Source organism: Phyllostomus discolor, chromosome 15, assembly GCF_004126475.2.
Source record: "Phyllostomus discolor isolate MPI-MPIP mPhyDis1 chromosome 15, mPhyDis1.pri.v3, whole genome shotgun sequence".
Taxonomy (NCBI): Eukaryota; Metazoa; Chordata; class Mammalia; order Chiroptera; family Phyllostomidae; genus Phyllostomus; species Phyllostomus discolor.
In genome coordinates, this window is record NC_040917.2 from 16,560,749 (window position 1) to 16,588,341 (window position 27,593).

At 44.8% G+C, this 27,593-nt stretch overlaps 1 protein-coding gene across 3 annotated transcripts in view; it reads right to left on the reverse strand.

The window, feature by feature from the left end:
• DISP1 (dispatched RND transporter family member 1) overlaps positions 1-27,593 on the reverse strand; it is a 143,530-nt gene that overhangs the window by 53,034 nt on the left and 62,903 nt on the right. The window contains exon 1 of one of the 3 annotated variants that reach the window (XM_028531227.2): positions 8,253-8,891. The exons of the other annotated variants lie outside the window; for them this stretch is intronic. The gene's annotated coding sequence lies outside the window, so the exon portion shown is untranslated. Of the gene's footprint in view, positions 1-8,252; positions 8,892-27,593 lie in introns of those variants that run through there. 3 annotated transcript variants of the gene reach the window in all.

Below are 27,593 nucleotides of genomic sequence, written 5' to 3' on the forward strand. Positions count from 1 at the left end.
GTAACGTTGACAAGGGTACACAGACCTGTTCCAGTTGCCACAGCAAAAGCCATTGAGCAAAGCTATCGCCACTCCTAACGAGCACAGGGCTCGTCTAGCCTGAAGGGACCCTGTCCCCATCCCCAGCCCACAGCCACGACAGCATACCCCTCTGGTATTTCCAAATGCATTCTCACGCATGACCTCTCTTGAGCTGATCCTCTCCTAACAGCCCTCAGAAAAACAGGTATGGCAGGCACGACACTTCGTTTTCCAAAAAAGAACCTGAGACAGACACAGCCTCAGACGGGGAGGCCAGATGCCTGCGGCCAGGGTTTGGAGGGCTTCTTGCTAAGCCACATTCACAAGCTTGGATGACGTGTTCTGGAGGACCCCCTTGCCTCCTCGGGTTCCCAACACCCAACCTAACAGGAAACGGATCACCAACAAGGCCGCACATTGCAGCCAACCATCCTTTGCAGAACAGTGACACTCCCGACAGCAGGATTTCTCCAGGTAAAACACACGCCACCACCCAGCGCTTCTCAAACACCCAGGTGAGGCTGTTAAAATGAGATTCTGGTGCAGCCCACCTGGAGTGGGGCACACCCACGCTGCTGGAACACACTTTGTGTGGCAAGGCCTGACCACAAGCCAGGTGGCGGGGGAGGGGAGGGCGGGCTACAGGAGCATTAGGCCTCCGTAATGGCCCCGCGATACACAACTACAGCAGAAGGGGGAGAAGACAAGCAGGGAGAGGACAACACGTCTGGACAGAGAAATAAAGGCCCATCTTTCCAATTAAGACGGAGGAAAGTGACAAACGTTAACTGGAGGTTCTAGCTGACAGCCAAGTTTAAGTCTGGCTCATTTTACGACACAGACTGTTGTGTGGGTAGAAAGACAACCAGGGCGACCTTAAATCTCTTTAGCGCATTGCGTGTGTGGAGGGAGCACCTCGCCCCGTAACTGGGCAAGATCAGCGGTTTCACCCAAGGGGCCTGCATACGGGCAGGGGGTGCAGAAAGATGCTGGAAGTTTCTCCCACCGGGTACAAAGGCAGTCTGGGGGCACCGTGCCGTGGTTCTTCAACCGATTCTAACATAAAACAGTTCCTCTAAACGGCCTGATGCGCTGCCTAGAATGATGGCCTCATTTCTGATCACTGGAACGAAGCTGACTTATTGCTACTTAGTGCTACGGCCAGAGAACCAATAGCTTCTCTAAATACACTGGAGACACCGACAAAGAACCGTGTTTCAGGCGTCTTCTGCCTTAGGGCTACCACAGACGCACCGTAGAAGGACATGGAGCAGGTTTTGTCTGCAGGAGTACTTTTCCCCCGAAAGGGCTATTGAAAATATGGTGTGTTTTTTTCCCCCAACATCTCACTATGTGAAACACTTTCTTCACCTCTCGGAAGATATTATTAAACCATTACAGAGAAAACTGAAGGTCAAAAGTGTTAAAGTATAACTAATCCAAATCACATGATTGAAATTCAATCTCAGTCCGGTATTTCTCTGAGAGTAAGGCTCTCCACAACCTCAAGATGCCTCTAGGCCATGGCCAAGTCCAGCTAGCTTACTGTAGGACCACTAGAGGCTCCGGAGAGAACACGCCGTTTGGGGGTCCCCGTGAAAAAGAGCCTCTGAATCCAATGCTCCCCGGGGGAGTGTGAAAGGCACAACCAGCACCAGACAGTCCCGGGGACACCTTCACTGGATCAAGCAGACGGGCCGTCCTCCCACGGACCACGTTAGGCAGACCCGAAAAGCAAGGTCAAGAACCGGTCCTCGTGGTCACGTGGCACTTAGACGCTTTCAAAATGATGTCACTGTGACGTGACCGCAAAACCTGTACCTTTAATCAAAGAATCAGGTACTTTGCAGAACCTAAAAAGAATGGTCCTAAATAAAGAAACAGAACCTAATCTATAAATATATATATAATCTAATAAATATATATAATCTAATATACAAATAAATATAACTTAATTTGTCTCCCTTTCTGAGACAAATTAAATTTTCTTGTTTTTCTTCAAGTTCATGAACTTTCTAGCATTAAACTGTCCTTCAAAAAGAACACAAACAAATGTCTTCACCTAATCACCTAGAAACATTTTATAGGTTGCAAAGAACTGTACAAAAATAAAGTACTATGGCTATTATTCCCCTTAAGCATAAACTGCAAGGCATTCCATTAGGAGCCATGTTTTCAAAGACACACTGTTATACATTTGGGAGTCTATACTATACCACTAAATATACATTTCATAAGGACCTTCTAGGTATTAGTACGCTTTTCATCACGCCATTGAGACAGGAGATAGTCAGGAAGGAAGCTCCAGAGGCCCCTGCAGGGCTGAGGTAGAAAACCTCTATACATGACAAAGACCCCCTAAGACAGGTTGTTCCTGTTTACTGGGATAACTCTGAATCATAGAATGCGCCTGCGCGCTACCCCTGATTCATTATAATATCATTATAATGAAATAACATCGTGGGACTCCCCTCTCCAGTAGCCAATCAAGAAAATGATAGGAAACCACACATGCGCAGTAGCTTTGAAATCCAACTCCTTGTACCTGCGCAGGAAAAGCCCGCCAAAGATGAGCAAGGGGGCTTCTGCCCTATAAGAATAGAATCCCCCAGCCCACGTGCCCTTTTTTTCTCTGCTCAGAGCTGGCCCACTCCCGTGTCCTGTGGAGTGTACTATCACTTAATAAATCTTCCCTCTTTCTTTATGCTATAAACTTTGTGTGTTCGGTTCAATTCTTTGTCCTCGATCACTAAGAACCTGGTTACCTGTGCACACCTGTGACACCATGAAAAAGCAAATAATCCAAAAGTAACGATTACTGTTTCTTTACAATGAACACTTACTGTTTTCCTATTGAATTTATACTGTCAAGAAGGTGGAAATAGAGACAGACTCACAGATGGAGAGCAGGCCGACAACTTGGGGAGTGGGCTCAGGGGTGTGGAGGGATCCGGCAAAATGGACAATGAGGAGAGGAGGCACTCACGAACTCGAACTTGGACAACGGTGTGGTGATTGCGCGGGGAGGGCGGGCAGGGTATGGGGGTAAATGGTGGGGGAAAAAGTAAAATAGCCCTGGCTGGCATAGCTCAGTGAATTGACTGAATTTGGCTGCGAACCAAATCATCGCAAGTTCGATTCCCAGTCAGGGCACATGCATGGGTTGCAGGCCACGGTCCCCAGCAACCACACATTGATGTTTCTCTCTCTTTCTCCCTCCCTTCCTTCTCTAAAAATAAATAAATAAAATCTTTTTTAAAAAAGTAAAATAAAGAATTGGCAGGTAGAGTCCCCTCCCCCCGGTGTGCAACAACAAGAATAAATGCTAGATGACCGTAGAAGACACTGCAGTGTGTACGCCACAGCACACCCGGGGGCCCTGAATTCGGGAAGTTCGCCCGCTGCCACATGTGGCTGAGGCTGTCACAGCAGAGACGGCTGCACCTGCGGGATGAGCAGCAGCGGTTTCAGGGCTGTGGGAACGCCAGTCTCTTTCTTCTCCCTGATTTTTTGTCCCATGTGCCTGTGGCAATGGGTCTACGAATACTCGGGAAGAGAACTATAGAGATAAAACACGGCTTATCTTGTACCGTCTGGGACAAAAGATAGTCAATACCATCCTCTTTTTAGCACAAACTTCGTCTTCCTACACACATATTTCCAGAGAGATCTCTTTTCCAAGTTCATCTGTAAAAATTATCATTCCACAGAACCTTCCCCACTTCTCTCCACACTTATAAGTACTGTACCCATACTGTCAATGCCCTTGACTGAGAGAGAGAGGGGGGCTTCTTAAATCTTTGAGTTCCTATTTCAAATGAACTTAAATTCTACTTAAATTCATCTGTATAATTAAGAATATACAACCTAAAACTAGATAAGTTTTCTATAAGCATAAATATTTGTCCAGAAAATTCAAGAAAGCCCTCAGATACATTGTTAACTAACCCAAGAACCAGCCAAGACATTCAGTTAGTCCCCTGCAAATGCTGAAGGAAATGCAATAAATACAATAGATATTCCCAGAGCCGCGAGTGTGTATTGCAGAGGTCCCAGCCCTTTGCACACACTGCAATCACCTCCGAAATAAATAAATACATACATACATACATACATACATACAGGCACAGGGCCCTGGCGCCACAGGCTGTGATTTAATTCACATTGTAATGGGGTGTGACATTAGCATTTTAAAAAAACGCTACCCCTCCCCATGATTCCAATGTGCAGCAAGGGGTGAGAACCAAGGATTGTTCATGCTGGTCAATTTATAAGAGCAAGCAACGGCCACTCAAAATCGTCAACATTCAAAAAATATTGCCTGAAATGAAGAATGTTGCTATATGTTCAAACAAGAGACCACCTGTTACTTCACATCAGAGAGGCTTTGTATTATTGGGATGATCTTCCCTTTTTTTGCTACAGTGCAAAGTGGTGTCGTCTATAGTACTTCTAAGGCTGCAAGGGTGGGGACGACAGTGCAGCTAAGAGAAGCCCTTAATAAGACATTAGTTTAAAAGACAACAGGGCCGAATTCGTGTGGAACAATGCTGCGGAAATGTAAACAAGTTGCCACACAGCCTCAGTGACTTATAGATCATTAGCATAAAGGTTAGGATGTAGCTAATTTGTCTGATGAGTTCGACTCTCAAGAGAAAATATATCCCCAATCTCCGTCAAACTCTAAAGAGAGAAGTCCAAGCGCCTTTATTAAAAGAGCAAGTTTCCTCAAGTTTTATGCCAAAATGGAAAAAAAAAAGCACAAGACAGAAAAGAAAAAAAACTGATTGCATTTTAAGCATCTTAAACGTTCCAATTCTAGGATCAGACAGCCGCCAGATACCAGGCCTGCTACCCCACCTCTCATCCCAGCCAAGTAAGAATTACAACATGCTTTGGTAATAAACAGGCCTCTCAAGACATGATAGGCCTATGGTTGGGCCATAATGTTTCATTTCAAACTATTTTGGCTAGCTAAAATTGCAAAACAGGCGAGTTTACAGTGGAGCAATCTGTGTGTGTGACTCCAGCGCGGTCTCAGAAACAGGATCAGATGACTGTGCTTGAGGATTGTGGGTGAACAGGGTGTGTAAGGCCCTCAAGAACGTTTAATCCTTCACACATCTCAAAACCTCACAACTTAGCCACTTGAAGGAAAAAAAAAACCATCACTTAGGTCAGTCAAATTAAGAAAATTCTATTCCCACATCCTGTGAGGCAAAAGAAAGGGAGAAAAGTTTTAGGATGGCTTCCAGAAAGTCAAAAGGAGCTCGATCACCACCAAGACCTGGAAAGTTGTTTGGGTTAGAGGGTGAGGTGGTGTTTTTTAATGCTGCATTTAGGATGAGCTCAGCTTTCCACACAAATGCTAAGTGTCTGACACCGCCAGGCCCCACCCCCTGCTGTTCCGGGAAGTGTGAGACGTAGCCAATTGGAGTTCCCGCCGCAGCTCCCCAGGTGGTGCATCCCTGCAGAGTCCCGTCCACAGCGTCTCAAAGGCGTCCTTCCGTCTCCTGAGCCACTAGGGAATCGGCTCTCAGAGTTTTTGTATCAAACCCAGTGAGCGACATCCCTTTAACTTAAAGGACTCTGAGATTTTAAGCTCAGGAACACATCAAACTTGGACTCTTTTTCTTAACTTGAATTGGGTCAGTAAGTGAACTTAGCAAACCTTCTCCTGTTCCTTACTTAAATTATCACTATAAATGCTTGTGGGTTCTGCTCTCTGCTTTCTCGTACACATTAGATGCGCTGAAATTGTATTCACTGTTCACCGGGGGGTTCCCGTTTGCTCACAAAGGTAACTAAACCCTGTTTTCCAGCTGAGCAGGTGAACGACCTTATTTAGCAAGCGCATAATACGCACCTACAGTGCTCTCTGTGAACAGTTTTCTTGCAATCTAATATGTGAGTCTGTAATACATGAGCCTGTTTAATAGACACTAAAATGATAAAAGAATCGAAATGAAAATAAAGAGAACAAAGGCCCCCTCTTGACCATGCCTCGCTTTCCTAATTTATTGTAGTTGCTTTGCTTTATGTTTCTCCAAGAGGCCGACAGGCTGAGCAGTTCACTTGTCTATGTCCTGTGATAGGGTGTGATCAGAAATCACCGTATTTTTAAAACTAGGGAGTGTTCCTATGGTCCACGTGCCAGGGATGCCCATCACCCAACCGCGCTTCACGGGAAGACCCGTACCATCAGAGTGCTCCCCTCCAGCCCTGAGTCAGAGCACTTGGAAGGAAAGGCCAGCTGGGTGGGGCACGGCCGGCTCTGGAGAGCACATTCCCCAGTGGTTGCTAAAAAGGGCTGACGGGTTCAGTAAAAATTACAAAGCCAACTGGGACTGAATTAACTGTGGGGTGAATCAATCGCATAGCACACGTCATTTCCGGGACAGAGGCAAAGTGAACACACATGCAGGTATTTTCTCTATTTTTTGTCTAATGGACTGGGGGGACCCTGGTGAATAAAGAGACCTACGCAGGCCTCCAGACCACAGCTCTGTGTGCATCTGCACATCGCATCGTGCTCTCCGTGCCCAGAGTCAAGTCTCTCTCTGCCACCACTGACCCCCTCCTTCGCCCTCTTCCGCCTCCGCCCCCCCCACCCCCTTTCCCTTTCCCTCTGGAAACCCCCATACCATAGTCTGGGCTTTTTTTTTTTTGGCTTGATCCCCTCACCTTTTCCACCCAGTAACATGTATTTTCTAAACTGCTTTGTAGGGCAACCCTTTCAGATTCTTAGACATTACACACATTTTTCATAATCAAGGCACACAGTTCGTGCTCACAGTTCCTCTCACTCAGGCCTGAGATGTAATTATGGGAAGCAAGGCAAGCATAAAAAGTACTCTGCCTTCTTCTTGCACGCTGAAACAGAATGTTACAAACGAAGTACAACCCAGTGAAATATTTCAACATTCAAGATTTGGGCAAAGAAAGCATCCTAAGAAATTTTTTTTTTTTAGAAATGCAAAATGTTAAAGTAAATAAGATAATTCAAAAAGACTACTCATTTTAACATTTTTAGAAGTAGAAATGTGTCCGCAGACATTAAAACCAGGGGAAATAGTGACCCCACTGTCTACTAGTGAAACACTTTCAGAGCTTATTTATGGAGTTTGGTGACTTCCTAGCCATCAAAGGGAATGGGAGGTTTTTAAAATTATAAATACTATCATCTCTAAAAACCCTCTAGTGGGTAAAAAGAACATATTTCATTCTTTTTCTCTCAGCAGGAATACCTGTCAAATAAAATTTTAGCAACTTGTGAACTATGCTCTCTCTTTCTTTCCGCATCTTCACTGAAGAAAGTCATTGTTGGTCAGCCAGTGATGTGCATGAAACACCTCAGTTTTATGAAATTTGTATCTAATTTTTAAAAATGTACGTTTTACTATCAGACACACAAATACTTTGCAAGTTAAACTAGTTTGAATTTTTCTGTTTGAATGGATATAATTCTCATCCATTCTCACTTTCAGCAGAAGTAACTATGGCAAACATATTCTGATTTCCACTTCAAGAAGTAAATCCAGTTGTAATACAACTACGCTTGTAATAGAACTGTAACTGGATTCAACTGTGTTGCAATGGGAATGCACACGGTGCCCTGTAAGCCGTTCGATCAACTCGAGCACAACTGGAAGACGAGTGCCAGACTGCCTTCACGCCAGCCCTGCCTGGCAGTAAACTCGTGGTGGAAGCGAAGCTCCCGAGCGGTTATCTTCTGGGGACTTCTGTTTTCACAGGTGGGAAAACGCTGATATTTTACTGCTTTCTCACAACATGTGATTCACAAAAGTGGTTAAAGCGATCCCTCCGATCCTGCATCTAGGTTGCCTCCAACTGGAAATAAGGGAAGCCCATGTTTCTAAACTCCTCTGATTCAGATAGTGGCTAAAAAGAAAAACCTCCAAGCAGGAAACGGCGTGAACTGCTGTAAGTCTGGGGTCCCCCCCCCAGACTTCACAAAGCAAACCCATTTATAATAAACCTTCCCCAGAAACAAACAGCTTCTCCCCGGCTTCCCACGCGAGACCACATTCCAATCAACATCGGATCTTAACGCGTGGGGACGGGGCTCCAAGGTCACGCTGAACAAGAAGTCGTGAGCTGGAGTTTGGAGTCCAAACGTAGAAGCGCAGAACAAAGTTCAGTTTTTAAAGGAATTCTCCCCAAATCACAAACCGGCACGTGGCGACGCACAAGGAAGGGTATTTATTTACCTCGGTGTTCCAAGCAGCGAGTTCCCGGGCTCGGCTGGGCCAGCAAACGATGGGGTCCCAAAAGCCCGAGCCGGCTGCGGGAGCCCAGCGCCAGGGAGCGAGCGCGACCAGCAGGCGGCGGCGGCGGCGGCGACCGGCTGAACGACAGGAACGCGCAGCTCGCTTTGAGCCCTTGGAGCCAGGCATGCGAGGGGCTGGGACTTGCAGTGTTTGCTCTCCGATAGGGCAGGAGTTTTTCTCCTACTTAACCCCTAGGGGCAAGGTCTTAATAATGGTAACAGCTGGCGTGCAGAGGGGCTCGGCCGGAGCACGAGGTCAGCACGCCAGGATGTGAAGGTGACATGTAATTTCTAGCCCTTTCCTGCCTCCGCGGAGGAATTGCACGCGGGACTGTTTTCACTTAGACGTTCCTTTGATCTTTCGGATTTAAAGTTACTTAGTAGATTAAAGCCGTGGTGGCTGATATTATTTGCTTGCTTAGACGAACTTCGGTGTCGCCGTTTTGGTGTTCTGACACGCGGGGCTACGACGTTTAAACTAACACAAATAAACACCAACCCGCGTTTATTTCCAAGTTCCGGGGATTCCTGTGTTCTTACAGGGATGGCTTTCGAGCCCCTGCTCTCTGGGCCAGAGAGTTCCCAGCTTCCCAAAGAGGAGTAGCCTTCTTTATGAAAGAGGAAAGTATCGTTTAAAAGAGGTACAAGTGCTCTCTTCAGTTTTCCCAAACGGAACACAGCAGTGTGCTCAAGGCATTTGGCACTGCCTTTACGGGTGTGTGGCCCGCATGACGCCACAGCCACAACACACAGACCTTGCAAATACCTGCAAACAAATGCTTTGTATTTGCATACGCCATCCATCGGCGACGCGAGTGATGGTCCACTGACACTATGAAATCTAACTCCTCCTGGCTTCTTTAATAAAAGGGTGCAAACAACTCTTTTAACAGGACGCACTCATGATATGACAGCACTTTCAGACTAACAGAAAATATCACCAAAAGAGCAATCAAAGAAAAAAAAATAGATACAATTGGACGTTGTCAAAATAAAAAACTTGTGTACATCAAAAAGACAATCCACAGAATGGGAAAAAATATTTGCAAATCATGTATCTAAGAGGCTAGTACCATAATATATATATATATATATATATATATATATATATATACTTACAATTCAGTAATAAAAAGACAAATAATCCAATCTAAAGGAAACCAGTTTGGAAATAACCTTGTTCCAAAGAAAATATACCAAAGGCTCATAGGCACATGGAAAGATGCTCAACAGCACTGCTCATTAAGGAAATGCAAACTAAAACCACAGTGAGGCCCCACTGCACTAAGACAGCGATAACCGGAAGAAGGAAGGAAGGAAAGCAACACGTGCCGGCAAGGACGTGGAGAGAACCCTCATACACGGCCGGTGGGAATGTAAAATGATGTAGCCACTCTGGAAAACAATCTAGCAATTCCACAAACAATTCAAAACAGGTACCATATGATGCAGCAATTTCACTCCTATGTACAGTTGATTTTCACTCTTTGTGCAGTCTGCCTTTGCGCATTTGCTAACATTTATTTGTAATCCGCAAAAAACCTTCTCGGTGCTTTCGCAGTGCTCAGCCGCGCAGGTGCACGGAGGGGTGAAAAACCCGAGTCCTGCGCGCATGAGCCCAAGTGAGGACGAGCAGGTGACTCCGCCCTCTCGTTTCAGCTCTCCATCTGTCAACAAGTGTTCTTGACGCAGAGTAGGTAGTGCCACTTTTTTCACATCTTTGTGCTTTTCGTCGGTAATTTCACTGTCTAAAATAGCCCCAAAACGTAATGTGCAGGGCCGTCTAGTGTCCTCAAGCTCAGGAAGGCTGTGATGGGCCTCACGGAGAAAACGCACGTGTTAAACAGAGGCGCACACAGGACACGGCCACGTGTCCACAGGTTGTCAAAAACGTGACCAGAAACTCGCGGTAACTGACGACTGTACTGCCCTGTGAGGCAGTGACTCGGGATCCACCGGTTCAGTCTTTAGGAAATAGCACGACCGCAGACAAAGAGAATCGACTGTAAATACCAAAAGAACTGAAAACGCGTTCATAAAAAACCAAGCACACACCCGTCCACAGCAGCATTATTCCTAACCGCCAAGGAAGCCACTCAAATGTCCACCAACAAAAGAATGGATAAACCACACGTGTCTGCTCCATGCAATGGAATATTATTTGGCCATAAAAAATGAACCACCGATACACACTACAATATGGATGGACCTTGAAAATATTATGCGAACTGAAAGCCAGACACAAAATGTCAGATATTGTACGATTCCATTTATAGGAAATACCCAGAATCGTCAAATCCAAAGAGACAAAAGGGAGATTAGTGGCTGCCAGGGACTCGGGGGTGAGGACAGAAGACGGAGTGGCTTTCGGGCGGTAAAAATGTCCTGCGATTTTTACCCCAGTGGGGACAGTTGTGACTACATTACAGGCAACTGAGCTGTACACTTTGTGATGGTGAATTTTACATCTGTAGAGATAGATATCTATCTCAAATAAAATTAAGAAGGTATAAATTTCCAGCCGTTTGCCCAACAGTCCTCCAACTGGAGTGTGCATCAGAATCTCCCGGAAGACCTGCTGGAAGGCAGATGGCCGAGCCCCATCCCCGGACACCCCAATTCCGAGCCTGCGGGCCCGGGCAGGACCTGAGCACTAGCTTCTGGGGAAGTCTCCAGGTGATGCTGCCGCTGCTGGCCCAAGACCCACCCACGTTCCGAGAATCCCCGTACTAAAGACAACGTATGAGCTCACAGACGGCAGAAAGAGCCAGTCTCGCAGAGGGAAACCACAGCAAGTGGGAAGGAGGGGAAAAAAGAAGCATTTGGTCAGGTAAAATAGATGAAAAGATTCAGTCCCAAAATCTTAGGGTATGCTAATGTCATGCCATGTGTATGCCAAATGCTGTCATACATCAAATCCCCGAAAAGGAATTGGAGAGTTAAAATAAAGCAGAGGTGTTTAAGATTCTTTGATGATTCAAATGCTCCTTTGGTTCAGCGTATGGAAGCAGCTAATCCACCTCATTGTGCTTGTCCTTGCAAGGGAGGCACACCCAGGTTCCCCGAAACTCCTCATCCGTGGCCAGCTGCCACAGAGGCCAAACACCTGAGCTCTCCCACTCGGAGACGTGTGAATTCTGGTTTACATTTTTAGATGGGCTACTGATGTGCACATTTCACCACTTTACTTAAAACTGTTGGGTTTGGCGAACCAAAGCATCGCAGGTTCGATTCCCAGTCAGGGCACATGCCTGGGTTGCAGGCCACGGTGCCCAGCAACTGCACATTGATGTTTCTCTCTCTCTCTTTCTCCCTCCCTTCCCTCTCTAAAAATAAGTAAATAAAATCTTTTAAAAAACCTCTTGGTTTTGTGTAAAATAGATAACGTAAAATACACTTCAGGTATTGTCGCATACAATACATTCAATAAATAGTAGGATTATTTCCAATTGTTTCAGTATATTTCTCAATTTATTATGTAGAGTGAAAAGGAAAATGCTGGTAACTTGACCAAAGTTCTAATGTTCTCTGAAAACAATATCCCTTTTCTTCTTAGAGCACACTCTTTAGGAATCTTTCTTTTCTTTTTTTTTTAAGATTTTATTTATTTATTTTTAGAGAGGGAAGGGAGGCAGAAAGAGAGAGAGAAACATCAATGTGCGGTTGCTGGGGGCCGTGACCTGCAACCCAGGCATGTGCCCTGACTGGGAATCGAACCTGCAACACTTTGGTTCGCAGCCTGTGCTCAATCCACTGAGCTACGCCAGCCAGGGCTAGGAATCTTTCTTTCTTTGTTATTAGAGAGAGAATTTGAGAGCGGGAGAAACACAACACTCGATACTTTTTAAAAACCGGAAGAAAAAAAATCAACCACCTGCTGATTCACAAACTCACATCTGAACTCAGTTCCAAATGTAATTCTAGATTTTGTTATATTTATTAACATTTAGAAGTCCCATCTATTACTCTTTATGTGTGTGCGCGTTAAATGTCAAAACAGCTATGAATAGGCAAACCGTGGTCTAAGGTGGACAGTGGAGTCCCTTAAAATATCGGCAAGGTTGTTCGTTCTTGTGGTCGCGTCGACAGCTTAGCCATTTGAGAGTGCAAGTTCAGAAAGAGGAATCATAGGAAACTTTTGCAGATGATGTTCCACATAGTATCTCGGCGTTCCTGGAATACAGACGGTTAGGTGCGCACTTAAGACATCAGCCCAGAATACTACGCTGCTCAAGAATCAGTGGGATCATTCTTGAAGTCCAGTCTCAGCTCTGCCTCTCACTAGCTCTGTAACCTTGAACGAGTCACTTAACCGAGAGGTTACAGCCATTTACTTACAAAACCCAGAGATCAGATGAGGTGCTCTCACAGGTCCCTCCTGACTGCGAAGTCAGCTTTTATGGATTTGGATATCTCTGCAAATAGATCAACTAGATCCCAGTTTTTACTATTCAAATTTTAATTAAGAAGAGACGATACATTCAACATTGAGTCAGCGATTCCGGAGCAAAGACTGGCCACTTTGGTAAGCAAACCAGAGCAAAAACAAAATCATTGCAATGGTCCTTCCCCAACACTCATCTTCTTTCCATTTCCTCATTTCCCAGCATCACTGGCAACACCCTGCTCCCCTTGCTGTTTCTGTTATTGGAAGATGCTCTGCCTCTGGAACCTCTACCCCATTCTCCTGGCAGATCCCCTACCTTCTCTTAGTCTGAACCTCCAGCAACCACGCCCATGGCTGTTGTCCGTGGTCCTTTCTGCTCTACTCTTCCTGCCTGTGTCATCACTTTCAGCTTCTCTTCCGAGCTCTGCTTCTGCAGCGTTCGCTCCGTGGGGGCTGGAAAAACCTGAATGTTCTTCCCCCCACCTCCTAGAGTCTGGCTGGGCCGAGAACCAGATGAACAGAGAGAGACGAACAGGAGAAAAGTCAGAGTATTAGTACACTCCTGCGGGGGCTCCACACGGGCAGGAACATTCCGCAGACAGCGAGGCGGGTGGCACAGGGTACGCGGGACACTTTGGACAGAGGAGAAGGGAATGGGGAGGGGCTGCACCAGGTTCCAGAAGTGAGAATGAGCACTTTACAGGTAGGTGAGGAAGAGGTAAGGAAGAGCCGCACGCGGCTAGGGGACTCAGAATCAATGGGATGTGGGGGGGGGGGGTGCTCTAGCTAACAGGCACCTGCCCCAAGCCCTCCTGGGCACCACACTTAGCTCAAACTGGGCTCAGGGGGCGTCCTAACATCTCCTCCCAGAAGCAGGTTTCTCTGTCTGAATCTCTTTGGCAGAAAAGAGGGGGAGGGTCTCAGTCTTCTCAATAAATAGCTTAAATCCATACCCCCGCAAAGGCAGCTTCGGGGGGCATTTATATTTATTCAAAGTGAATTCTGAATATTGAACGGCAGCTTTGGTCCCAGCGGCTCTCCAAGGACATTTCAATGTGTGTGTGTCCTGCCAGCAGCTCTGACTCGGTAACCTCAAATATCAATGATCTGATCATCCTCGAATGACTTCTTGATTTCTCTCTACTTACTCTTTGCCACGTGAACCCCAAAGTTTCACTTAGATATTTGCTTACTGAACATCTGACGGATGCTGCATCGTGATCTAGGATGAGGGTCGCCCTTGACCTTTATGCCACCACCTACCCCTGTTCATTTGTTCAAGACCAGCCAGTGTCCCATTGGCCCATCCTTTCCTTCCCTTTCCGTCCCCTCTCCCACTTTCCATGTACCCCTTTCCCTCAGGTCTCTGCAACCACCTACTAAGCGACCCAACCTGTGGTCTCCTGCACTTCCAATCCAGGCAACGCAGGGCTGCCAGCTTCCTCATCATAACAGCGTGTCGTCATGCAGCTCCCCAGCCCGGAGAGCACCGCCGGCTCCTCCACGCCCACCAATGAGGTGCAAACACCTGAGAGGGCCCGCAAGACCCTCCGATGTGGGCGCCCTTTCCTGCCCTACTCAGTGCCCCTGATATACAAGGTGCTTTGCTCCAACAAGCTTGTCTCCGCCCCCTCAGCGCTTCCGCCATTCCTTCTACCTGCAGTGGCCTTTGTGCACCCTTCCAACAGCCACAGTCCCATCCACTCCTTACAATGTATGAAAAATAACGTCTCTTCCAAGAAGCCTTCCCTGATTGCCTAAACCAGAAATCCTCCCATCCAATTCTCTCTGATGCACCCAGCATGCATTAATTTTTTTTTATCCTGGTCATCGTGTATACCTCTTTTACCTTCTTAATCTTACCACACAAGCTCTACTGTTATATCACCATCTGTATACCCCTCAGGAACATCCAGTAACTGCTTGAAAAAGACTTATGTCCTTTATTCAACAGAATAAATGTAATTTTGAAATGCAGTCTGCAAAGTAAAACTCATCAGACAAAATCCTGATTTCCTGCAGACCTCTGTGGGCCCCAAGGACCCCCTTCTAGCATGGCCGTGGGTAAGAAACGCCAGCCGGCATTCAATACACTGTACCTAAGCAGTTGGCTTTTCTCACTTTTCTCTGAACCAGTAGAGGTCACTCCAGCAGCTACTGTGCAAGCCTGTTATTCTTGGGCAGTTGTTAAAATTTCTTTGTTTTGTTTTGACAGTAGAATTGTCCTTGGCATCAGCAGAAATAACCAATGAACACAAATAAAAGAGCTTCCCTCCAGTGAGCCATTAAATTTAATAGACTTTCTGCTTAATTGCCAATTGATTTTATTGCAGCAATTATGATTTCTGCGATAAAGTGTCTTGGAAAGAGGTGAATCTGGGAAACTTAATTCTTATTCATTGTATTTTGTACTTGATTTCATTAAAAACTATCATTGCGGCTGACCCTTAAACGGTGCAGGGGCCCAGGATGCTGGCCCCGGGTGCAGCTGAAAACCCACATTCAACTTCTGACTGCCCGGAAAGTTCACCCCTAGCACCCACTGTAGACCAGACGCCTTACCAATAACATAACACATATTTTGTCCGTATTACCTACTGTGTTCTTACAATAAAGTAAGCTAGAGAGAAGCAAATGTTATCAAGAAAATCATAAGAAAAAAATACATATATAGTACTGTATGTATTTATTGAAAAAAATCCACATATAAATGGACCCACACAGTTCAAACCTGTGTTATTCAAGCGTCCACTGTAATCCAGAAAGCATTATGGTCATGCAGAATGAAATTTAGTTATGAATATACGTGCTAAAAATGTTAATGAAGATCAAAAGCGAGGGCACATATTTTAAAGCAGGAAGCACAGAGATTAGTAACTTTCAGACAAAAGGTAGTCTTATTTTTTCTGTGAAAAAAAAATTTCACTGGGCAATACAAAAAATAGATAAAAATTTGAGCCTTCCCTAACTGAACAAAAAAATTACTATTAAAAAAACCCTTTTTAAAAAATGTGAAAATAACTCAAGCAGGTTTGTAGTTGACCTTGGGACTCATGCTGGAATTCCAGTGGACACTTTGCCTTGATGTGAGCTGCGTAAACAGCTCGCGTGGGAGTCTCCCTCCCACACCCTGTGGGAGGAACGTGTTATGTCTCAGAGGAGAGAGGAGGCTCAGGTTTGATAGCTTTCTATCAAAAACAAGCTGGGTCGTTCCAGCCAGAACAAAATAACTGGACTGTAGACCCTCCAAGAGTATAATCTTGAGATGCACGAAGACTGAAAAGCAAAGCATAACACACCCATGGGCTCTGGAGGGCCTCCAAAATATCTCTGGTTTGCAATCTAGGATTTCGAAATAAGATGTTTCACTTTCGTAGCAGATGCCCCTAGCATGAGCTCCGGGCCTGAAATGAACACCTCTGTGTCTTAACGCTAACCGAATCCAAATGTTATTTTAACCCCTTCCGTTGTGTTATTACCAAACCTTAAATGAAGCTACACGAATGTGGTACGCCTGTGTTCAGAGGCGTTATGAGCAATAAATTGACATTTCCTGTGAAGCAGACTTCTGATATTTATGGAGTAAGTTATCCTCACTTTCTTTATGTCATAAAATAAAAAGACCTGCAGGTGAATTTTCCAAAAGTCAGACTTTGCAGGAACATACAGGTCGCTTGCCTACAGATACCCGTCACCACTGCCGGAGGCTGAGATTAGGCAGCACTGTGACGCGTCACATTCCCCAATACCAAATGAAGTCGTGTGGAAGACAGCAAAGGAACAGTCTAATCCCGTTTTATCTATTTATACTTCTTGTAATATGTGGTCATGTTATTTTTGGCAGGGAAGGAACCTCAAACTACTCAGACTCTGAGATAGAATGTGTTATGAGGATCAGGTATTTCACAAATGCAGCGGGAGTTGTGTTATAGGTTGAAAACAGACTTATTAGTTATTCGCAAGTTCAGACAGTTCAAAATTACAGAATTCATGCTATGTCTGGCTTCAGAAAGTTGTTTATATGGGATAAAAATCTGTGAGACGGCTGTTGAAAGATAAGAAATAATGTATAACGAAAGAGAAAGGAGTGGGGATATTTTATATCAGAACTTAAAAATGCAAGAAATGTAGTAGAATATTGTACTTAGGGCTCCCAAAAAGCCTTAAAAATACCCCAACATAGTAGTGGTTTAGACTTAAACCGCAGGCGTGGCTGAAAGAATATCTACTTATAAATGGGGTTCATTAGAAGCTAGGACTATTTTTCTGAAATCAATAAATTGGTAGAAACTAGGATTAGGTCATAGAAGATCAAAGTTATCTTAACATCGTTAAAGACGGCATGTCACAAAGCTCAGCAGATGCCACTTCAAAAACATGGGGACAAAAACCATCACGACGATTGATCTGCTCCAGGATCGGGCCCCCAACAGCAAGGCATCTTGGGTGCGCTCACGGCAAACCCCGGGGGCTGAGAGCTGGGCACGTTGTAGCTGGTCATCACTGGCCCTGAGCGGGAGGCCTCCCTGGGCTGTCGGACAGAACACCCCTCTGGGCCATGGACCGCGAAGGCGCCAGCTCCAGGCGGGGGTGCGGACCCGACCAGGCAGCTGCCCCGAGACCTCCCGGAGCCACCATGTCTGTGCCGTGATGTGTGCTGCTGGATTCCGCATCCTCCAAAGACTCCGGGGAAACCTGCCCCGGGCCTCCTTAACCTTCAACGTCTTTGAGAAGAAAAATCCACAACGTGCTTTGTTAGCCTGTTCCCGGACACTCAAATGACTTAAAACTGCAAAACTTTTTATAACAATGTAGGGGGAAATATCTCAGCTGAATCTAAACATCTCTATTCCTTTGTAACAAAAAAATATGTATAATAAAGATGACCATGACTGATACGCAACAAGCCTTGGTTCAAGCACGGCTTTGGTGCCAAACAAGACGGGCATTCGGTTACTTTGATTACAAAGCAACAACGAAATCAGCTTACACCATTATTTATTAAGCAAGTCACTGTATCAGAGCTCAAAGTTAGGTGAAACAACAGGATAGCACCAAGATGGCCTCTGCCTTGCAACAAAACCTAAAAGAGACAGGTGTCACGATGCTCTCAGCAACACGGGGTGTTTCGGCGTGGCCAAAGGCTGTCAGCGGAAGTGCCCGATGCTGTCGGAGAGGAGAGGATGAAAAAACAGAGGCGGAGAAACAAAACTGATAAGCTCTTGGTTCTGGTCCTAAGTGAAGGTATCTGCTTTGTTGAGTCACCCAGCAGTCTTTGCTTTCCTGGCCGCCACAGTGAGCGACCAGGAATTCCTAAGTACTCCACTCCACAGCCTCAGGTCCCATTCCCTCGCGCAGTAGCCAGTGGGCACAGCTCTCGGTCACAGCAAACGAACATCATGCGCTCGCCTTTGCCGTCCCTGCGGGATATTAGGCAATGCAGCGTTCATGCCTTCCCCTGCCAAGTGGGATGCCTTAGTGAGAACACGCGTCCCACGTCCTGCTGGCTCCGCAAGGAGTCGAATCCAGCATCGAGGAGCAAGCTCTGAACCCCTACAGCAGATACAAGCAAAACTGTTACTAGTCTCTAAAACAATCCTTGACCTTACAGAAAGCTAAAAGGCACCTTTTAGGTAGATCAGAGGAGCACACCTTTTGGAAATAGCTGCTTTCTCTAATCTGTGGTTACACCGCAGCAATGGTTACTGTGGGTGCGGACACACTGACAGCCGGTACCCAACACCGTGCCCGGGACAACCACAGCTGAGCGCAGGTGTTATAAAGCCAAGAGTGTGCGAAAGATGCTCAGTCTTTGCTCCTGTGATCTTAACTCCTTTGCCTGAATCTTTGACACTGTCGAAGGCTCAGTTTTATAAGACCATTCAGCCTGTCTACTACGACAGGGACGACACTTATAGTTGCGTTCTCTCGGGGATAAGTCACTGCGTCCTTCTCCAGACGGCAAGTGCAGGGGCAGGTGAGTCCATAGAAAAAGGAAGAAAGATCCAGGTGTCCACGTCATCTTGTCCCTGAGGACAGAGCCCCTTGAATTGGCCAATAAAAACCTTGAATCCCAATTAGTAATAAGGTACAGACCGCAGCATGCCACAAGAAAGGATTTTTTCTGACTCCTAACTTCAAAGCGTAACACGAATACCCCATCGGTGTGCTGTGCTTTGAAAGGCAGTTACCTCTGTATAGAGTGATACAATGGGTTCTGGGTTCTGCTCCCTACACTTGGGAAGTTCCCCTGCAGTACTGCACAAGTCTCTGTAAAAGAAGTTTTATTTTTTAAAAGTTCCTTCTAAGAATTTAAATTCTGGTCCCTAATATTAGGAGGCTATTCACATTGAGGAGCAAGAGTCAGTAACGGCCAAAGAGTTTAATGGTTCCTTTGGATCGCCAGGCACCAGAGTTAAGTCTACCCCGGCTTGGGGAAGGGAGGCGGGTGACGGTGTTATTTGTACAAGAAGGACATGCCCATTTTTTTTTTTTGCTTTGTTTAGAATGTTTTTTTTAAAGAAAGGAACCACTCCCACTTTCAAGTACAAATTTGGAAATGAGTTTTCTCCACTTGGCTTGGAATGCACCGATTATACAGAAAAAAAGGGTGTTTAAATCTCACATGTTATGAGTCATCCCCAAAATGAATGCCAGTAAAAAGTTCCTATTTTATTTTTCACTTACTTGTTTGCTGAATGTTTAATGCTATTAACTTGTAACTTTTTTTTAAACACTAAAGGTTAACTAGTAAAAGCACAGAGAGGAAAAGGAAGTCTACAAGGGCAACATCTTATTGCTAAGCAAACAAAAGAATGTAATTAGAGCAATTTAATATTTTATGAACCAACTTCTTTTGCAAATAAAGCAACTTGAAGTTCGTGTTTTAGATAATATGGATCTAACACGAACATCCCCACTCTGTATTTACACGTGTAAGGTATCATTTTGATATGTGAAAGCTAATTATTTTATCCACAAAAATAAACTTGGCCCATTATTTGCTTCATTCTTTAATATTTCATAAAATATTTCAGTCTTAATTTTATATTTCATTTCTAACCATTCCCTAGGTAAACCTTTTAAGGGACTTACAAATGACTACCAAGAACCAAGGAGACAGGGTGAAGGCAATATTTTTCACAATGCGGAAATAAATCTATTTAATGTAGTAAGCTCCAATCACTGTTTTTTACTTTATTCCAAAACATTAAAGTACAGCTGACAGTGTCTTAAGTACTTTTTTAAAAGAGATTTTATTTATTTATTTTTAGAAAGAGGGAAGGGAAGGAGAAAGAGAGGGAGAGAAACACCAATATGTGGTTGCCTCTCAAGCGCCCCCTACTGGGGACCTGGCCAGCAACCTAGGCATGCACCCTGACTGGGAATCGAACAGGAGACCCTTTGATTCACAGGGCGGCACTCAATCCACTGAGCCACTCGGCCAGGGCAAGTACCTTTTCTTGTTTTTTTTTTTAAACATTCCTGCTGTAAAAATACAGTCATTCAGGCTGGGAGTCCTGCAGGTTGTCTCGCACCTCCAGGCCACCTCACTGCACATGGCAGCCCCGCCGCACCCTTGTCCCCACTGCTTCAGACACCAGCCCTCGGCCAGGAAAACACACCCCAGCACCCTGCTCTTCTTCTGGCTCACATTCCTCAGTGAAACTTAAAATAACCCGATCAGTTCAACGAAAGGTTACCCGCAGCTTATGAATATAGTGTGATTGGCTTTTATTTTTCCGCTGTCTAAGAAGCCCCGAGAATGCATGCAACTTAAAAGGAGCAATTTGATTAATCATGAATCAACCCCCTACCATGAACTTGAAGAAACCCCTCGTAGAAAAGGAATCCAGCGTATGAGGAAGCCGGGGCTGACAGAAATAAAAGAGGAGAGGGAGAGAAAGAGGAAGTAACAGGCAGAGGATAAAAGGAATACGGGAAATGGGAAACAGGCCTGGTATCGACATGATGAATTGAAGACATACGCATCAAACAGTCGGGAGGAAAAAAGCCGGGCAGCGACGAAAGCCATCTGAGGGCCAAACAGGAAGCAGAAGGCAGAGGGCAGAAGTCTAACTCTGAACATAGGACGGGCAGGAGGAAATTCAGGTGGTGGATGCTGCAGTCGAACAGGGTAGTAATCTTGGTTTCTAAACAATTTATCGGGAGGAAGAAATACAGATGGAGACCACTGCCACGTGACACACACCTACAGAGTATTACACAAGTGTGACTAAGCCCTCTTGGCCACTGCAGTTCTTGAGGCTCCAACTTAGGTTTTTATCACAAGCCCGTAACCTTCATGGTGATTCTGGGCATGGGGACCTGGCGAAAGCACATTCGTAAGCTCATGAGAAGGGTGGGGTTCCTCATTCCTCCTTGCTACTCTTTGGGGCTGGCACCCACCACCTCACCCCCTTGTGGAAATAATCTCTCATTGGTGCAACAGCTAAAAAGGCACCGGATATCGGCACGCCCCCTTTGAGGAGTTCCTTCACCTTGCCCTACAGAGTTTCATACTTGAAGCAAAGATCATCCGAGTCTCCCAGGCTCCTGGTTGCAAAGAGACCTCTGCCTCCTAGACAAGTCAAAGTGGAAACTGCCATGGGCTCAGGTTTAGGGAAGAGGCTCCCTGATATTATGATACCCTTATTTCATATGAACCCTGATCAGCCTTTATTCCGTCTAGAGATCAACTAAGAGACAAAGAGAAAAAGAGACTTCCACCAGAAGTTAAAATAAGACAAGAGGCTAGAAACTTTGCAATTATGTAAAGTAATCATCAGGGGGAGAGAGGGAGGGAGAAAGGGAGAGAAGGAGAGGGAGATAAAGAAGGAAAGGGAGAGAGGGAGAGGAAGGGAGGGAGGAAGGAAGGAAGAAAGGAAGGAAAGGAAACACAATTGAGAACAGAGAATTTTACAAAAAAAAAAACTTCCTAAGTCAATTACTCTTTAAAGAAATGCATACTGGCCCTGGCTGGCGTAGCTCAGTGGATTGAGCACGGGCTGCGAACCAAAGCATAGCAGGTCCGATTCCCAGTCAGGGCATATGCCTGGGTTGCAGGCCATGGTCCCCAGCAACCGCACATTGATGTCTCTCTCTCTCTCTTTCTCCCTCCCTTCCCTCTCTGGAAATAAATAAATAAAATCTTTTTAAAAAAGATTAAAAAAAGAAATGCGTATTGCTCACTTACAGAAGACAAATGACAAGTTTGCCAACAAAAATACTCAGCTAAAAAGGATGCCATCCCATTTCTCTCAATACAGAGACACCCCAGACCTACCAGAGGGTCCCAAACGGTTCAAAACAACCTCCCCAATCACCCTCCTACCTGAAACCTCATGTCTAGCTGCCCTACCCTCAAAACGAGTCTTGAACTTTACCACCTACATGGAATTTGCTCACACTGTTCCTATGAGGTTGGCAAAGTGGAATCTACCCATTTCTTCAAGGCACGGCTAAATTTTCTTTTTTCTCTTTAGACTCCTCTGGCTCACAGAGATCATTCTCTCTTTGGATTACCAAACAACTAGTGTCTACACCACATACTGGATATTTGCAATGCCTTAAGAGCTTGTATTTTTGTATTCGGAGTAATTAAAAGTCATGCTATTGTTGAACATGTCATGTTCACACATTCTCAAAGATAAGAAATGACTCCTCCCTGACATATTTAATCCGTTTCAGTATTATTTTCTAATTTCTCCCACACCTCCTTCTGGGGGCAATGTCTGTTCTTATAGGGTACGTTTTTAAAAAGTATTAATGCTGGGGAAGCTATGTAAATGGTAAGCACTCTTATTTTACATATTTAAAATGTCTTAACTGTGCTCTCATCCTGGAGCAATAGTTCAGCAGGGTATAAAATTCTATACGCTGTTCTTTTTTTTCTCACCACTCTGAAGTCACAGTACTCCACCATCTCTTGGCGTCTACGTTGCCAATGAGATACCCATTGCAGATCTCATGCTGTTCCTCGAAGTAAAGTCTTCTTCCCCTGGTCATTTTAATGTTTTCTCTTTAGGTTTCTTCTACTGCAATGTTTCTAATGTAAATTTACCTTTCTTTACAGCTTAGTACCTGGAGGACACTTTTGAGCTGAAGACTCACCTCTCCCATTAATTCGGCAAAGTTTGGGGTATTATCCCCTCTGCTCTTTGAGCATCCCAAACATATTTCTTTTATCATCTTTGTCAGAGAGTTGCATAGTAGTGAATTTATGTTTCTCCCCCCCCCCCTTCTTTAACATGTGCTTCGGCTCATTTTTAAATGAGAGGTGTTTTTTGTTTCGTTTTGACCTGGTTGTTCTTTCTTCCCCTTTCCTGCCAATTGTTTTTGTGGTCACGAGCTCTTGTTCCCTCTCCTGGCGTGACTGTGTACACCTGTCAGCACTATCATTGTGCAGAGAACACTTTAAAACCTTTAATATTAAGGTAATATTAGCAATATGACAAACCCAGCAGGAACCTTGACTCAGTTTCTGGTCACTGGACTTATTTTTGTCCTCCTTTCTCAACTTGGTGCACGGCTTCCAATATCACGAGGGCCCAGCCAATCAGCAGAGCCGGCCATTTCTTAGCCTCCAGTGACGCTGACGGAAATCAGGCTCAGAGACGGGCTCTCCCCACTCCCACTCCATCCTCCAAGCAACACGCCTGGCTCCATCTCCCATCTCCTGGAAGGAGCTGAGAAGCAGTTGAGGGATTCTCTGCTTCTGGGCAGGAGGTTGGCGGGCTCACATTCCCAGCCCTACTTACAACCTCCTACTTCTGATCATTTGATGGCCTTTGAGGTTTCTGTCTTGATTTCGAGGCTGGCTATGTCACTGTAGTTTTCTCTTTTATACTGTCATTGCCACGCAGAGGATGCTGTTGACATAAGACCTACGCTGCCGTGCCGACCAGAATGCTCCTGTATCTCTCGTCTGCACCTGAGTGTCCAGCACGGTACCTAACACAAAATGGGCTCTGGATAAACACCTTTCACAAGGTAAGTCCAAGTAAACGTGTTCCAAGACGTGTCAGTGGGATCTTGAGTCATATCGGAGAGCATTAATTCATCCATAAGCAATCGTAGTGGCACGTGTTTTATTTGCTGGAGGGAGTGGGGTGTAAGGGGACTAAATATAATGGGAAAAATACAATAAAGCCATTTTTGTCATTATCGGCCACATAAATGAGTTTCCTACATAATTCATAATGGAGAAAGTAAAATCATTAGATTGTTGATTTTAAAATAAAGAATGCTTAAGAATATCCGAGTACCTTGGGTTTAATTTCCTCTTTGATTTATAATTTTATCTTCTGGGAGAATAAACACATCAAATGGAAGGTATGTTGTTCCGGTTCCAGCCAGGTTTGTTGCCACTGTAACAATACATCGACACGGCAGTTCACAAACAGTAAGTCTCCAGTTACTTCTGGGAAGACTGGTGAGTGTCCTCCCATCCACAAAGATGAAAGCCCGAGGTTACTCCGCCGAAGTACGAACATCTCTATTTCTGTACGTTCCGTGGTTAATCATTTCTGCACAGCTGGCCTCGGTCGTCAAATCCTTAAATCACGCACTTACCGTTGAACATGACTTTAGTGGGCATCTCTGCCGCAGAATCCCTTGTCTTGCAGACACTCCCTGAGGAGTCTGCCCGGAAGGGCCACTGAAACAGGGTGCTGGGTCTCTGCCCCGCCCCCGCCCGCACTCCTCAGCAGCAGATCCTGAATCAGCAGTTCTGGGGGCGGCGCTGGTATGTGCCCTCCCAGCAAGCTCCCAGCTGATGTAGAAGGTGCTCCCCACGGGGAACCGCACGAGGAGGGCCGCCGCTGTAGCTTCTCTCTCTCCCTTCCCCCTGTCTCCTGCAGGGTTAAGGGAACCAACCCTCCCTCTGAGCAGAAAGTCACGTGGTAACAGCTAACACGACTCAGCTCAATGGGTAAGCTGCTCCGTTAGACTCCTGGTTTATCCAGACCCCCTCTCTCGGCCAAACCGACACACCTTTTCAGGGCTCTTGCCTTCCCAGTTCTCCTCTCCCTCCGCTGAAAGGCTCTCCTTCTTACCTGCCAGCATGCGCTTGCTACTTTATCAATTCTTATGTTCTCATCTGTTAATTCAACACACATTTATGAAGTACCTGTAATATGTGAGTCACTGTCTTCAGTGCTAGGAAAAGACTGAGGTCAAGACCCCCTGCAATTAACCCACAGACAACTCCAAATTCATCTTAGAAATTAAATCCAACAAGCTAAAACCCCTGACTGCCAAAGCTCTTGGAACTGGTTTTTCCAGGAAAAATGGAAATATGGTGAATCTCTAGATTCTCTTTCCTCGCCCTCTTATATAACTTGGTATCCATCCATCTTAGTTCTAAAAAGAATGAGGAGTATAATAAAGATACCACTATGTACATGTTGAGTACCTGTGCAGGTTTGAAAAAAGTAAGTGCTAGCAATTACCAGCTGATGCTCGGTTTTCTCTTTAGCTGGAAGGAAAGTGGAAGATCTGAGGCAGGAAAGAAGTCCTCCGTCTTGGTGTTTCTGAGGTTCAACAGGACACCCCACAGGTACTCAGGAGTCAAACCAAAGGATGACACTGCTCACTGCCTATTAGCACTGTCAGATACAATATTATTACAGGTAACATGGAGCAACCCACTTAGTGATAATAGTTTATTCACACTTTTGAATGAAATATTTTTTAAATCCTCCAAGTCCTATGAGCACATTTTAAAATGTGCTTTCACTCACGCTTAGTTAATTTTTAAATAATATTTACTCATATTCTTGTGCAAATCTGAATGAAGTCATACAAGTTATCCAAAACTAATAACCCCATGAAATAAATGGAATTACTAATGATAAAGGAAGCTTTCACAGAGGCCCAATTAAGTCATTTTGTGATTTTATTAAAGCACGACAGAAGAATCCATGTAAGTGCAATAAAGTTTAATGGAAACTCAGTCTGGTACTGCGAGTGGGCATTATACGCAATGAAAAGCCGAAATTATAAATAAGAAATAATCTCACAAGAAGTCTCTATTTCCTCAGAAATTAGCCAACATATACTTATGATCAAATTTATGCATTCAGAGTTTGCTAGATAGCTATGACGATGCTGGATATTGTTTATACAGCCTGTGTTTGAAAAATGAAGTTATTCTTTAATTAGCCATTTCTAAGCCAAAGTTAATGGTTGTTTGAAAATGAGGCTCATTACATGATTCCGTAAATGCACTCTGTAATAGCCAGCGTTAGCACACAGCTGTGAAAACATATTTACCGTGACGTGGTTTTCCACCACAGGTGTGTATTTCCATTCTGAGCATTGCTAATACACATCTCAGACTAGCTCGATTTAGTATGAATGCTGAAGGGAAGAAATATTTCTTAAATTATTTAACGACTTGTAAAATAAAATGTTAACCCAACAGAACACTTCATATGTCAAAATCCATCTTGTTTTTCCACTTTTATGCTCCGGCTTGTTCCCAAAAAAGGGTTTATGGTAGCTTCTTAATTCCTTTTTAAAGATATATTAATAATAAAATATTCATCTAAAAAGCCAATAAAATCAGTCTCAAAATAAATGATATGACTTGCATTTACCAGCAAACATCACTTGCAGCCATGACTATATTTTATGTTTTTCTAGTAACATAGTAAAATACAGCTTAGAAAGGTAAAATATTCCAATAGTATAATTGAATGATTAGAAGTCACTTTATTAGGCACAACACAAGTCCCTGAATAAGCTAAAGATGAATTATCTTTTAAAATAAAGTATACTAAGAAAAAAGGGTTTGAGAAATGAACTTTTAGCCTCTTTTGAATACCGAGAGTAGTAACACGTTAAATGATACTGTAACAGTCCACAATATGTTAGCATGGAATCAGGATCTGTGGTACAGTTCAGAAACAATGGCTTGGTAATGACTTACAATGGACGGAAGGCTGATGACCGCTTGAGAGTGGAGGTGTAGGAGGCTCACGCAAATACACTTTCTATCTAACAAATGACTCAGACTTCAGTCTGGGAGATTACTTTTTCATTTTGGAAGAATAAAACAGGTTAAAAACCTCACGCTGGCAGGCAATCAAATACCTTCTATGTTTCAAGTGATTTCCAAAGGTGTGTAAACCTCTGCATAAAGGACACGAGACTACTCTCAGCTGGCGTCAACACCTGTGAGCCTCAACCCTCCTGACTGGGGAAAGGAACATGCAGATTAGTTTTCTGCCAAAGGGACCTGCGTTGTACGAGCACACGGCACAAACACCAGCCTTTACTGGATCTCAATGCAAACATGGAAGCACACAGGATAATAAAAAAATGTATGCAAGCACAAATTCAGTGTTTCTTCCCTCACCTGTCTCTCTCTGAGGGACCTCCCAAACACAAGACATCAACACGAGGGAGATCCCCTCCCTAGATTCTGAGCAAATGTCTCAGAGCCTGGGAATATCTCTGGTATCTCGTAAGCCAGAGATTTAAAGTGATAACATTCAGTATGCTGGGAAGGTGAGGCCAAATGCCTTTGGTACCAAGGCTTTGCCTGGAATATCATGTCTGAGAGAGACATGCTTTGACTCTGGGTGTCACCTCGAAGCTTTACGGAATGCAGATTGACTTCAGGCGCTGTTAGAAGCCTCTTGGAAAGACAGCCTGGCACCTTGCTTATTTACATAGTTCATGGCTGTCTTTCTCGGTAAGGAGCAAAGGTTGCTTTCCTGGAAGATGGCAAAGAAAGAATCTCAGGACATTTTGGGGACCTCGAGAATCTGAGGAATTCACCCAAACTTACAGGTACTGCAGGCAAAGCCTGACAAAGCCCGATGGCAACTGTGTGGCTTGGCTTCTGTGCTCTGAGAGGCAAATTAAAGCTCAGTCTGTGGATTTTGT